The 14,901-nt window shown below is 35.4% G+C and overlaps 1 long non-coding RNA gene across 2 annotated transcripts; it reads right to left on the reverse strand.

The window, feature by feature from the left end:
- Window positions 1–11,573: 11,573 nt before the first annotated feature.
- On the reverse strand, window positions 11,574–13,792 carry LOC113094955 (uncharacterized). Of its 2 annotated transcripts, none has more exons than XR_003288240.1 (5): window positions 13,750–13,792; window positions 12,708–12,816; window positions 12,297–12,360; window positions 11,762–11,999; window positions 11,574–11,694 (listed from the first exon to the last, which is right to left on the reverse strand). It is a non-coding gene; the product is annotated as an uncharacterized LOC113094955 (long non-coding RNA). The 2 variants fall into 2 exon arrangements; XR_003288239.1 differs by lacking the exon at window positions 12,297–12,360 and adding an exon at window positions 12,474–12,563 and having other exon boundaries at window positions 11,762–11,946.
- Between the last annotated feature and the right edge of the window lie 1,109 nt (window positions 13,793–14,901).

Here is a 14,901-nt window from a genome sequence, read left to right on the forward strand (position 1 = left end):
AGTATGCATGAAATAGCATTTCACCCCCCCTTTAACAAATAATATCTAATGACCCCTCATCTAACAAAAGGGTCTATGGACCCTTCCCCACAGAATGCAACTATCACCTCAAAAAAGGCAGAACAGGCTTCTGGTTCCCTAGCAACCAAAGGCACACTATGGCTCCCAGGAATGTGCAAAGCAACTCTTAACTAAGGTCTCTTAAAAACAGACACATACAGTAATGCACATAAAAGAGACTCGTCTCTAATTAATTCACAGAAAAACCTTTAGTTGAATGAATTCACATGTACTTTAGGGCATTGTGGATACTGTTCTTGTATATTGTCTTTTTTTGTACTGTATATGTTTTATGCATGCTTATGATGGACCACTAGTTCATATAACCTCATCTATATGATGTTTGGTATCTATGAGTTCATATTTTCATGATCTAAATGAGAGTGTATATTATATGTTGATACCTATGCAACACATTACCATTACCATGCAGAACCACTCCTCATTGGCTCATTCAAATCCTAAGCAGCGTGACATTGTCACCCTATATACAGGCGAAATGTGAAAGTATCAAACTTAGTAATTGATACATTAAGTATCATACGCACATTTTACAAAGGTGTGTTTGAACTAAGAAACTGATGTTTCCTTCAGGCTGTAGATCTGCTGAATATCAAATTGTACCATAGTTTTTTTTCCTCAACTCTTTCCTGCTTAAGGTTGAACCCTTTTTCCTATGCCCACTGTATGTGTGTGTGTGTTTGTGTGTGTATGTGTATGTTAGACTGGTTTAAGGGTTTATGTAGTTAATAAAGTCTTATTTGTATCACACTTGAGGTTGTTCATTGTTTGCTCATAACTGAAGTCCCTAATCATGCAGATTTTTGCTACATGCTCTGAGTAGGATTGTACAGTAAGAAAGTTATTTTCCTTAACCAGGAAATTAACGTTCTTAGAATTGACAGACAGTTGACACTGAGATGTCAAGTAAATACTTACAGTGGTTATAATATTTATAATTAATCCTAACTAGTTATGATTGATTATTCATAGTTCCCCTTTGTGTTGATTCGCTACATGGCGCATCAAAATGAGACACTGTTATGATTATAAGTGACTGTGACATGTTTTGTATATTTACACATCTTAGATTATTTTCCCCTGACACTTCTTGCCAAGAAACACATACATTAAAATCGACAAAAATAGTTAAACGTCTTTGAAAAGGTGAGAAAAGCCACTGGGAAAAGTTTTTAAATGACTATAATCGCATTTTTAGTAGAAGACAGCTGCTTGGCAGAGACTTTGTATTGAAACACTACACAGGCTTTAGTTTTTAAGCCTCTATTATGCAAAAAAACAAAAACAAAACATGGTTCAGTTAAACTGAGACTTAAAACCAAGGTGAACAGTTAATCACCAACCACTAGTCGCTATTGTGTGATCCTTTCCACAAACAAACAAACAAACAAAAAACACCATTATCAAGCTTTGGAAAATATAAATAAAAATACATATAATACAATAAATCAAATAAACTGAATTAAATTCATAAACAAATACAAAACAAAATCCATTGGATTCAATTCGACGATTAAAGTTGGCTTTGAAAATGTACATGAACTTTTACCTTTAGAATTTTAATGTAATGAAAATTATACTTATAAAACCTACATAATGAATCGTTAACATGTTAACACATTTTTTTTTCTTTTATTTAACTAATCACAGACCCCTAACTGAATACTTGATAGAATGAAGCACTGTAATTCAGCTTTACATAGCAACAGACAGGGAGGACCACTTCAGGAAAATAGAAATTCAAAGAGCAATAATCTGCCAAATGGAACTTCCAAAGTATTCTTTGATGAAAATACGGGATGTGTACACACTCTGACAGCAGTTGTTAACTTAGGAAAGGTCATGTGTAATGCATGATCTTAGATAAATACCCAGTTGTCCTCCTCATCAGCATTCAGCATCACTTGTCTAACTCTCAGTTTCTATGGTAGTGTGGATACTACAATGCGGACAGTTTTCCTTTTTATTGCTAAGCTGCAATTAACAAAATAAATCTAAAGGTACACCATGCTATTCAAGATCGCAGCCACTGAGCTAAATTCTTTCTAACAAAGCTGTGCCCAAAATAAAGATCAACAGAGAGATATCAAAGTGAATGCCTACTGTGAGGGCTGCATGAATTATTTTTTCGCTAATTACCATGGTGAAGACTGGCTCTTGTTTCCCTATTGTTTAATTTACTGTAACAGTGAAGAGTCCACTGAGACCCAAAATCTTCCTCAGAAAAAACATGCGAAAGATAACCTTTTTTATATGCTCGCTCTTCTTGTATCACTAATTCATTTTGATGGGACTGCAGGGAGCTAATCAGATTAAATATTTTTCTTTTCATCTCTATGTTGAAACAGTGAAGGTAAGCTTTGCATTAAATATGACACTTTGCATCATGCAGATCATAGATGGAATATATGAAAGCTTGTTTCCATCATGGGCTAAAAAGCAATTCTTAATTGATTTAAACTAACAATTCTGAGAATAAAACAAAGTCAGAATTGTGAGATAAAAGCTCTCAGTCACCTTTTGAATTTTTTTATTCTGGGGTAGAAAAAAAAGTTTTGATAGAATCTCTGAATTCTGAATTAAAACTCAGAAGTACAAGATGTAAACTGAATTCTGAAAAAAAAAACTTCTGAATTGCAAGATGAGGAAAAAAGTCAGAATTGAGAGACAAACTCAGAATTCTAAGAATAAAAGTCAGAACTGTGAGATGTAAACTCAGAATTACAAGTCAGATATCTGACTTTATTTCTCGCAATTCTCACTTTTTTCCTCAGAATTTTGATCTTAAATCTCACAATTCTGCCGTTTTTTTCTGAATCGCCAGAAAACTTTTTAGATTAAATTTTTTTTTTTGATAAAGACTCATAATTACCTTTATTTATTCATCAACTCGTCCATCCATCCATCCATCCATCCATCCATCTGAGCTTTCATAGAAAACAATAAGACAGCTTTATGTCAATGGTTTTGTATGAATGAATCAGGAGCTTTTCCAAGTATGTGTGTTTTTAAGAAGTACCAGAAAAATAACCTTTTGCAGATGTATTTTGCATAAATACATACTGGAATGATGTCTACATCACAAACATGTAGATCACGCCCTGAAAACTCCACTAACGGTAATATTGAAAAGATGTTATGCAGGTAAACTATTATAACTGTTGAAATTGGGTGAAAAAATGATATTCTGTGTATGTCATTGATGCTGCTGCATAAGTGGCAGTAGTTCCCATGTGGCACAGAACCAGAGTCAAATTTATTATTACCATCACACAGCATGTCCTTTCCCTTGTACTTTAGCTGATCCTTGGCCTGTATTTGCATTGCTAATTCTGCTCTTGTCTCTCTCTCGGCTCCTCTGCGATAAATCAGCTGAAGCAGATGGTCTTTAATTCCAGTGTTGAGTCACTTGCTTGTTTTGAGGCTTTTGCTCATTCAAGTCTTGCGCTGTAACTTTCACGACTCTGCATCTGGTGCTCTATAAGCAAAGGTTATAGGCTGGTGTGGTTTAATGCCAGCTGAAAACAATAGAATAATACAAAGGTCTGCATGAACTTTAAATAAATGACCGCCAAATTAACTAGCTCTATCCAAGTCAAAAATGTTATTTAATATGATGGAACTTGAATCCCTCATGTTACACTTGTCACGTGGGGGTGCGGGGATGAACTCAGGTGCAGACAGAATGCACTACACACAGGGTTTATTAGTGACCAATAGGGGAAAACAAAGCCCACGAGGGGGAAAACAACGACTAGGGAGTAGACAAATAACTTAACAAGACTAAGACTAGAAACAAACAATAAAACAAAAGACTCTTCACTCTGGAACTCACACTACAGAAAAACAATCCACAGGTCTTACAACGTTTAGTCAAAGTGTAACAATGAACTGCACTAGATGGCAAACACAAGGGGATTGAAATAGGGAGACTAATGATAACATAACAGGTGACACAGGTAAAGCAATAATGACAGAACAAGGATAACAAGGGGGCGGGGCAAGGAAACGAGACAACACAAGCACATGACCCAAAGACAAGGCCATGCACGCAAAACACGGGCCTGTCATGATCCTGCCTCAAGACTAGAGAAAAATCAAGGACATGAGGGCAGAATCATGACAACACTAATACTTTTTAAGTAATTTTAAGGGTGGGGTAACAAACTGCATGTTTTCACTCTTTCCTAAAAGAGTTTCTTAAAGGGATAATTCACCCCAAAATGTAAAATTTGTAATTATTTACTCAGCCATAAGTCATTCTAAACCTGTATGACTTTATTCTGTTGAACACACACACACACACACGCACGCACGCACGCACACACACGCACACACACACACACACACAAATACATTTTCAAGAATCACTGAGACATTTAACAAAATATATTTTCATGTTTGCACAAAAGGAAGAAAGTCATATAGGTTTGCAACTACATGAAGATGAGTAAATAATTGAAGAAATGTCAGTATTTATTATTATTATTTTTTAAAGGAACTATGCCTTTCATTTAAATTATAAAACATACATAATTCTGGCAATAAAAAAATTAGCCATTAAAAAAGAATGAAACAATTAAGCAATTAAAGGAAACTTAATTACAGATTAAATTTATGTATGGTTTAAATATACAAAGGTTTTCTTAAGATTTTAATCTTTGGAATTAAACAGTAGAGAACATAATGTAATTAAGGACCCATAATCAAATTATTAAATGTGTACAACTGCATGTCATTGTCTATGTACTGTGCTCTACACAATGGCATTAAAGTCAAGTCTAATATAATTTAATCTAATATAAAGATGCTGTCAAAAATGGAATCAATGGAAAATAATTAAACCAACTGGACAGATAAATATTTTTTATCTTGTAAAAAATGTAAGTAAACAACACAAGCAATTAAAAGAACAAAAAGGGAAGGAGCAAGTCTGTCAGCAATGAACCTGTAATAATAAAAATGTCAGAAACAGCCCAGTTAGTCATCAATCTAACAGAGAAAGACACACAGCTGAAGCGCACCCAGCGATTCTGTATCAAGTGCAACAGACAAACAGAGACAGAGAGAAAGACAGAGAAATTAACTTCAGCTCAACATGAAAGACTCTAAGAGAAGCAAAGGGAAAACAAAAAAGCATCCGGAAGACATCCAGAAGAAAATCTTGAGGTCATAAGGGATTTCGCCTGCGAAACAGCAAGAAAGACAAGATGTTAAACGTTCATTCTGAAATGCCGCAGTAACAGAGCAGATTTATTCTGACATCAAGGGACAGGGACAAAGACAGAACACTTCTGTATTTTGCATGGATCAAAAAGCAAGAGCCCAAATCAGTCTAGGGAGGTCTGGATTAGGGGTTAGAGCATTGTTATAATACCTTATCGCTCTGACACATTCTCTCAGAGTGAACACTTTGCCAGGCTTTTAGTGCACTTCCCTCATTGCTAGTGTGTGTAATTGCACAGTTGACTCCCCAAATCAGTAAACTTGCTCTGTGACTCCACTGTCATCTCAGAGTTCTGTTACTCTACTTTCTCCATACCATAATTTCTGCATCCGTGTCTTGCTGGGGAAGAGACAGTGTGTAATGTGTGCCACAGATACGCTCCAGCGATTACTGATGCAATGTGTTGAAGGCTGATTTATTGTGATAGCAGAGGTAGGTGCACTGACTTCCAGAGCGGCACAAATCAGGGCCAGTAGGTCACTCTGTGGCCACCGTGTGTTCAAAAAAAGATATGTTTCAAATGTTCAGAAGAGTTTGCATCAGCAGAACTGAAATCACTCTCTAATAATATAAGCACCTTTCTATTAAACATTTAATGGATTGTTCACCCCAAAATATTGTTTCAAACCCATATGACTTTAGGAGACTGTCCTCCTCTTAAAAACGACCACATAGGTCGTTTGTGCAAGCAGCATATTACGACCTATTATTACGTTTTAAAATCAAGCGCCCTCTAGCGGCCGTATTACGACAGTCTCGTTTGTCGGGTGTGTCGTCATCAAATGACCTTTGACTGTCGTTACCATCGTTACCACCCAAAAAAAGGAGGCGTGACCCAACATCTTACCATGCGTTGTTGTCCAGGTTTGTAAACAATTTTATTTTATGGTTTATTTTTTAAGGTACTGTTCTGATTGTCTGCAATTAATGTCAAAGTAAGTGCAGTTTGACGTTTTCTTTACAAATATGTTGTGAATGCCAGTGAACGAATGTGTGGCAATCGCAACGAATCTGAAATGACCAGTGACCACAACACTTACCATATTTTTTTTTTTTACCATGATAACTGTTTTACTGTGGTATTTGTAGTTAAAAATCATTAACCACAATGCCATGCCTTTAATACCTTTTTGTAATGTAATTGTGATTCAGTGTTTTTTTTTTTTTCAGTTTTGCAGTTTCTTCATATCACATACATCTCCAGCTCCTACAACAACATTCAGTGTCCAGCAGCTCTTTATGATGCTCTCTCTCTCTCTCTCTCTCTCTCTCTCTCTCTCTCTCTCTCTCTCTCTCTCTCTTTCTCTCTCACTCTCTCTCTCTCTCTCTCTCTCTCTCTCATTTTCCTTTCCTATTTTTCTGAACTGTAATTCATAAATAAGTCACACATATTTTTCTTTCTTTCTCTTGTTCATCATGGCATATTTTCACAGCTCAGAATCAGATTTTGATCAGTTCTTGTATTAACAGGGAACTTGTACTCGAAGCTCAACTTGAAGAAGTTTCCAGTGAAGATGAAGTCCTTCAAAGGTTCGACACAGGTAATGTTGAAGATATGTAGTTATAACTGATTTACTTTAATTAATTTATCCTTACTTTATGTTAATAACCTTCCTTATAGTCCTTCCTTTCAAATATTTTGTTCACAGATCATTTCTAACACACTGTCTAAACATGTATGTATTAAAACAACAACAACAACTTGTTACTTTTTCTTTATTCCAGCTGAAAAGGAAGACCATGGGCCTGTCAAACCTTGTTTGTGGAGAGGGATGAATTTGACCATCTTGTGTGTTTACGGAGAAGACCAAAAGCTGCTAAGGCAGATATTTCCAGAGGTACGTCTGTGTTGATCTGAGCACCTCGACAGAACTTTACTGCAGTTACATTTTGCACCGAATTTTATGTTTTTTACTTTTTTAAATACCTCACGACCCCATCAGTACAAACCCTGTGCTATGTCAAAGTATTAATAATTCAAACAATTTCAGCAAATTCATATGATATTGTACAAGCGTACTCTCCAGCTTTTCCTCCTGCTGTCATTGACCATCGCCTCAGCTCTCATGCAGACTGTGTCAGGAAATGCTGTGTAACTTGTCATGTGACACAAAAGGGGCCGGTTGCGTAAACATAGCTATTATGTTAAGACTGTGACCAACTAGCAGTTAACCAAGAGATAATCATATTTCTTAGTAAAATTGGACCAATCTATGTTTTTGTAACTGACTTTAAACAATTATGACAAGTCTAGAGTAAATCAAATTATATGGCTAACTTTTTTAAAGATTAGTTTAAGCAGTTTATGCAACCGGCCCCAGGTCTTTAATTTATTTGACCAAATTAGATCATTTAAAGGTGTTTACAACAAGAACAATAACTATAATGACTATTTTAGCATCGCTACCAACAAATTATAAAGTTCTGTTTATTATTATACACGCTGCAGTTATGTTGTCTTTAACCACTAGCCCGTTGCTAGGGGGAAGTCGTGGCTTAGTGCTTAGAAAGTTTGACTCTTAACCATAAAGTTGTGGGTTTGAGTCTCGGCCCGGCAATACGACTTTTTTTGCGCTGCCCCCAACTGCTCACCGGGCACCGTAACATAAATGATCCCCACTGCTCCGTGTGTGTGTGTTCACTGCTGTGTGTGTGCACTTTGGATGGGTTAAATGCAGAACAAGAATTCTAAGTATGGGTCACCATACTTGGCTGTATGTCACGTCACTTTCATTTGTTGTCAATGTTTTAATTATTCATCATGTTATAAATTCAATTTTTTCCTGTCTTGCAGGATTTCTGACAGATTACTGAGTCCTTCTCCATCAGCTCTCCACAATAGCAGCCCTTCCAAAAGCATCCACATCACTCTCTCTTGTGTGGCACATCTGCTCTCAGTCGTTAGCATGTCTACTTGTATTATTTCTCCTCTAGTCAACACTCCCATCTCTACTGTGAACACTCCTGTCACTATCACCATCCCACCTACTGTATTCTATATGCCATATATATATATATATATATATATATGTGTGTGTGTGTGTGTGTGTGTGTGACCTTTAAGGTCATTTAATGATAGAAATGCATTTTCCAGCTGAAAATGATTTATAAAATATAATTATTAATAACCGTTTTAGTTTGTCTTGCATATGTTCACAACAGAAGCGATCAGTGATTACAGGAGATTAAGAGGTAATCATGTGAAATATTAGTCTTAACAATATTTTTCTAATTAGTTAATCACTTTTAAATGAAAGAAAAGAATATGATTTCAGCTGGTGCCTTGCAACTCCTGGTTTGTAAAAATATTATTTGGCATTTTATAAACTTCTCTGCAAACAAATTGACAATTTTTATTTATTTATTCATTTTTTTTATTTTATATATATATTTTTATATTAGCCAATTTAGTTTTAAAGGGATTTTCTATTACATAATTCTGTCTGTACCTATTAGTTACTTTATCAATCAGTAATTTTTAAAAGTTGTTATATTTCACAATAATATATTATTTTTTTGTTTTTATTTCTTCATAGTGACAAACTAGAGAGAAAGAATGGTGTTATTTGCATTGTTTGTCTGAAAAGTTTGACATATCAATAAACACTGATATGGAAATTACTAAAAAAAAATTATCCCTGTGTTTTTTAAATTGTATTTATTTATTTATTTTTATTATTATTTTCCTTTTTTTCTGTAGTTTAACTGGTAGAGCTAAAAATTGCAAGATTGTAAATACATCTCCAAAAAACACACAAGTGATTAAATGTATACATTTAATACACTATAAATATATAAATATAATATTATTTTTTCATACAGTATATGCAAAAATGTTGAGCTTAAATATTGTACATTAATATTAGGGTAAAGAATGTGTATAATCGCAAATATGAGGCCCTTGTTTGAAAATAAATAACTGTAATCAACAAATCTATTGCTGAATCAGGTTTACCCCACAATGCAAATCCGTCATTTTAGTTTTATATTTAGTGGGTGAAAATAAATTCACCACAAGAACCCGGAAAAGCCTGTCATGAATGGCCGTATATGGACAAGTAAGGGTGTCGCTTCTGCTCAACTGGATTTTCATTGGCTTTGAAATCCACTTGGCACTCGAGGACTCGCTGTGACTGGACTTTCTTTTAGCCCAAATTAAAAAACGTTTAATGTTGCAAAGTAAATTTTGCTGTAATTATTACGTCAATAGTACCTTCAGTTAACAATGGTGCATTGCTATATTTTGTGAAATTACCTCTTTACCGAGATCCTAACCTTAAACCTGAACATAACTTAATTGAACTACAAAAAACAGCGCCATGACTTTCACTTTCCATCGATAGAATGGCTAAGGCTTATGGGCAATGTAGTTTAAAATGTTTAATAATGAAATTGTGAAAAATACTTCTTTTTTTAAACAAAGGGATATCTAAGCATGTTTATTGTGCAAAGTTATATGACATATGTGAGAGGCAGGCTGACATTTTTTATTTTACTAAGAGTACTTTTATAAACACATGTATAGCACTTTTCTATGAATGTTTGAAAGCTGTGCCAAACATTATTTAGTAAACATAGCATAATGAGTTGTCCTACCAATTTTCTTTTTGAAACTATAATCAGATTTTGATTTACAGCCATTTGGAATGTTAATTGTTTTGCTCTTCAAGGGGACTCTACTGGGCCCCTGGGGATGGAAGGGCAGGAAAAAAATGCACAGCTCTATTCTCATCATTGTCAACAAACTGTTGAGACACATTTTGTAGGTTGTCTTTTCAAAAGCATACCATTATGTAAGTTGGAAGTCATAGTTATCTTAGAATTAAGACACCAGAAAATCAACATAAGTGCCCATTTGGAAAGAGCTCAATTTATTTCATAAGATCAAGAGCAATAATACAGTGCTAATAGTAAACAAAGACAACAAATACATATTCTGACATTTCATCAGACAAGGCCAATGTGTCATTCAGTAAGACAATGTGTGACAGTGTGCAGTTTATGGTTCCATACAATTCATGCAATTTAAAGAATCATAATATAAAATACCTAATTCATAAATCTCTGTAAAGAATGTCTCATCTTTGTCCTGCTCAGGAGCTAGACATCAGTAATGTGCATGAACATCTTCATTATAATACAGAACAGGATTCATGTTGATCTTTCCTTGATTCATCACCTTCAGTTGTGCATGAAGTCCATGCAGTCTCTTCTTATGCAGCTCTTCATCTAACTGAATTTCATTAATATTACTAAATGTTCATGTCTTCATCAAAACAACCATGGTGATTATATGTGTTGTTTACAAAATTAAATGGTGTATCTACCAAAAAACCATCTCTAGTACAGAATATTCACCATACTTGATTATCCAACACCATACGCAATATTTTACTAGGATGCAGCATAAAGACAGATAAAGAAGCATATTAAGACAAATTATATTCAAGTGAAATAAAAATGGGTTACATTAAAACCATTTTATTTTAATCAGATGAAGAAACCCAGATGAAGGCATGGTGAAATGTCTTGAGCACCAAAGAATCACATCCAGTTTCCTTCTCATCATCAGAGCTCTCCTGGTTTTCTTCAAATCCATGTCTCTATCATGATCTTCTTCAATGTCATAAACAATTTGCAATTGTTATCCAGCACAACAATACAACTGATGAACAAGTCATGTGACCAATTCAAATCAAATCATTTTATTATCACAATACCATGAATGCAAGTATACAGGTGGTAAAATGCTTTTCTGCAAACTGCAGCATGACAAGTACTGAATATATTTGCAACACATATACAGTATCAAAAATATAAACCGTATACATAAGAGCTCAATACAGGTAGAAAATATAGTGCAATACTATACTATACAGAGAGAACAAAATGAAAACAATTAACAACAATCACTGTATACTGTAGATATACCTCTGCCCACTGCTCCGGGTGTGTGTTCACAGTGTGTGTGTGTTCACTGCTCTGTGTGTGTGCACTTCGGATGGGTTAAATGCAGAGCACAAATTCTGAGTATGGGTCACCATACTTGACTGTATGTCACGTCACTTTCACTTTCAGTACAGTATGAATTAGTGCAAACAGAATATCAGGTTGCAGAATAATAGTGAGTCAGAGTCCAGTCAGTGTAGCTGATAGAGTGCAGTGCACACAGTATGAGGCTGCTGGTGTGTGTATGTGTGTGTGTGTGGTGTTACTGGTACGAGTTCAGTTCAGTCTGATTGCCTGTTGAAGGAACTTGTTTTGCAGTCTGCTGGTGCTGGTTCTGTGATAATGTCTGTCTGATGGTGATGTTGAGAGCAATCCATGGCTCGTGTGGCTGGAGTCTCTGACGGTCCTCAACAAAAGAAAAACCTTGCGTAGATGTCCTGGAGAGACAAAATCATTGTGTCAATTATATATTATTATTATTTAGAATTGTTGTAATGGACATACCATTGATTCCTGTTGAAGGTTGTTGGAGTAATGGGCTCTCAGTTGTGAAGTTTCTTTTATGGCCGTAACATCTGTGCAGTCACACAGCTGTTTGGGAATTCAGTCTTCACAGTTTCAGGCTGCAGCGCTGCATTTGGTGACCATTGACTCCTCCATCTCTGGCCTCAGACCCGCTTCTCTTTAGTCTGGAGTGAAGACAAATGTTCTCAGTACCAGCTTTCATTCTACTGCAGTCTTTCTGTACAAGTAGAAAATAATAAAAACAGTCATAACAAATCAGTTATGTATTGAAAACTCATAGTACATATGAAGACTTCAGATGCAAAGGCATCTAAGTTCCACCTGAAGTTTTCTTCTAAAATTCTTCTTAGAAGAACATTTCATACAGAACTTAAAGGCTTTTGCATCTGAAGTCTTCATATACAACACATCTCGTTCTTCATTTCTCCATCAACTGACTTAATCCTCCTTCAAAAACTGTAAGTCCATAAGAAAAATAGTTTTGGTGAATACAGGTGCAGGTGTCAGTACTCACCATATTCAGTCATTTTCTGCCCAAATTCCAGAAATGATGCCCTGATGATTTGTTCATTCTAGGACTTATAAAAAGATGTATATGTGAAAAATGATAATTGCTGACTTGAATAGAGATCAACATCATATGCTGTACTAATGCATTGCTTGAATACAGACACATCAATGGGATGAGCACCTTTTCACTCTTTTCTGTTTGGGCACAATAGAGCCATGTTCATTCCTCATCCCCAACAGGACTGATGTTCTTTGTGTTTTTGCTCTTCAGCTGTAAAACAAAATATGTCTATTAACCCCATGTTTAATTACTATTGCTTATTACATATGAATTAAGACAGATATAATTAAGTAAATTCACCAAAAGATTCAGGTTAGAGGATTAAATGAATATTGATTACAATTTTCTACAAACCTTTCTTGGAGAGGGCTGATCATGACAGGAACTTGCTGAGCCACACTAGTAGACATTCAGTTGACAAACCTGAAAGAGGCCATCATGCAACCATCCGCTCTGTTTGTACCTTACAACAGAGCAAGAGAGAATGTGTGAGTGAGTGGAGAGAGTAAAGGACTAAGATGAAGACAAACAAGCAAAGAAAGGCAAAATCTTGCGTTTGAGTTTAACAAAATGAGAGGGAAGAAAGCTGTATCTTCAAGCTATATTATTCTCAATTATTTTCTACACTATAACATGCAGCAGGATTGTTGTAAGCAGTTTAAAGACCTCTTCATACCAAGGATGAGTCCATACTTAATGACACAGAGGAACAACATCAGTGGAATATATTTTCCAGCTGATGAACATTAAACAGCCAATCAAAATGCACATTTCAAAAGCTTGATCATTTAAAGTGGCAGACATCAACGTCGCTGCAGTGTGTATATTAATAAACATAATCTTTATCATTGGTTGATGTTGGTGTGGATGCTAAAATAGTTTATTGTAGTTACTATTCTTGGTGTGAACAGCCTTAAATGATCTAATTTGGCCAAATTAACTGAAGATCTGATGTGTCACATGACAAGTTACACAGCATTTCCTGACTTGCTTTTTAAACAGACGTGTTCAATTAAAATCAACATGGAATAAAGGCAGACTGTGAGGTGCGGACAGATATCATGTACTGTTAGAACCGGGTTAAGACGGTGCTAATAAAGAATACATGGACTCATATAAACTTTAGGATATAACGCTCTGAACTACTTAAAATGGACACAGTCTGCATGAGAGCTGAGGCGATGGTCAATGACAGCAGGAGGAAAAGCTGGAGAGTACGCTTGTACAATATCATATGAATTTGCTGAAATTGTTTGAATTATTAATACTTTGACATAGCACAGGGTTTGTACTGAAGGGGTCGTGAGGTATTTAAAAAAGTAAAAAACATAAAATTCGGTGCAAAATGTAACTGCAGTAAAGTTCTGTCGAGGTGCTCAGATCAACACAGACGTACCTCTGGAAATATCTGCCTTAGCAGCTTTTGGTCTTCTCCGTAACACACAAGATGGTCAAATTCATCCCTCTCCACAAACAAGGTTTGACAGGCCCATGGTCTTCCTTTTCAGCTGGAATAAAGAAAAAGTAACAAGTTGTTGTTGTTGTTTTAATACATACATGTTTAGACAGTGTGTTAGAAATGATCTGTGAACCAAAATATTTGAAAGGAAGGACTATAAGGAAGGTTATTAACATAAAGTAAAGGATAAATTAATTAAAGTAAATCAGTTATAACTACATATCTTCAACATTACCTGTGTCGAACCTTTGAAGGACTTCATCTTTCACTGGAAACTTCTTCAAGTTGAGCTTCGAGTACAAGTTCCCTGTTATACAAGAACTGATCAAAATCTGATTCTGAGCTGTGAAAAATATGCCATGATGAACAAGAGAAAGAAAGAAAAATATGTGTGACTTATTTATGAATTACAGTTCAGAAAAAATAGGAAAGGAAAATGAGAGGAGAGAGAGAGAGAGAGAGAGTGAGAGAGAAAGACAGAGAGAGAGAGAGAGAGAGAGAGAGAGAGAGCATCATAAAGAGCTGCTGGACACTGAATGTTGTTGTAGGAGCTGGAGATGTATGTGATATGAAGAAACTGCAAAACTGAAAAGAAAAAAAACACTGAATCACAATTACATACAAAAAGGTATTAAAGGCATGGCAAATGTGTTACTTAACTAAAGAGTACACAATAACACAGTTACTGTGGTGAAAAGCCATGGTAACGTGTTTATACTACAAATACCAAAGTAAAAACTACAGTTATGACGGGAGATACATTGAGTTGTGGTTACTGAGGTTTTATAACACGGTGACATGGTTCAGCGACATGTTACTATGGTAAAAACATGGTAAATGCGCGACTTTTACATGACCTCTTTCCACCACAGGCGAATTTCAAACGAAATATCACAATGAAAACTAACTTTATAAAGCTGCAGATTTCGATTAAATGATTTGAACGTCAAACTGGTTTAATAGGACATACAGTGTCCAGTATCGATTTGAAAATAAAAACTCATATTATTCATAAACGATCGACTACTTTATGAGACGGGAGAAAACCTTACCTGTACATGTCTCGAAGTCATCTAAAATCCATATCAT

This window comes from Carassius auratus, unplaced genomic scaffold (genome assembly GCF_003368295.1).
Source record: "Carassius auratus strain Wakin unplaced genomic scaffold, ASM336829v1 scaf_tig00215540, whole genome shotgun sequence".
Classification (NCBI taxonomy): Eukaryota; Metazoa; Chordata; class Actinopteri; order Cypriniformes; family Cyprinidae; genus Carassius; species Carassius auratus.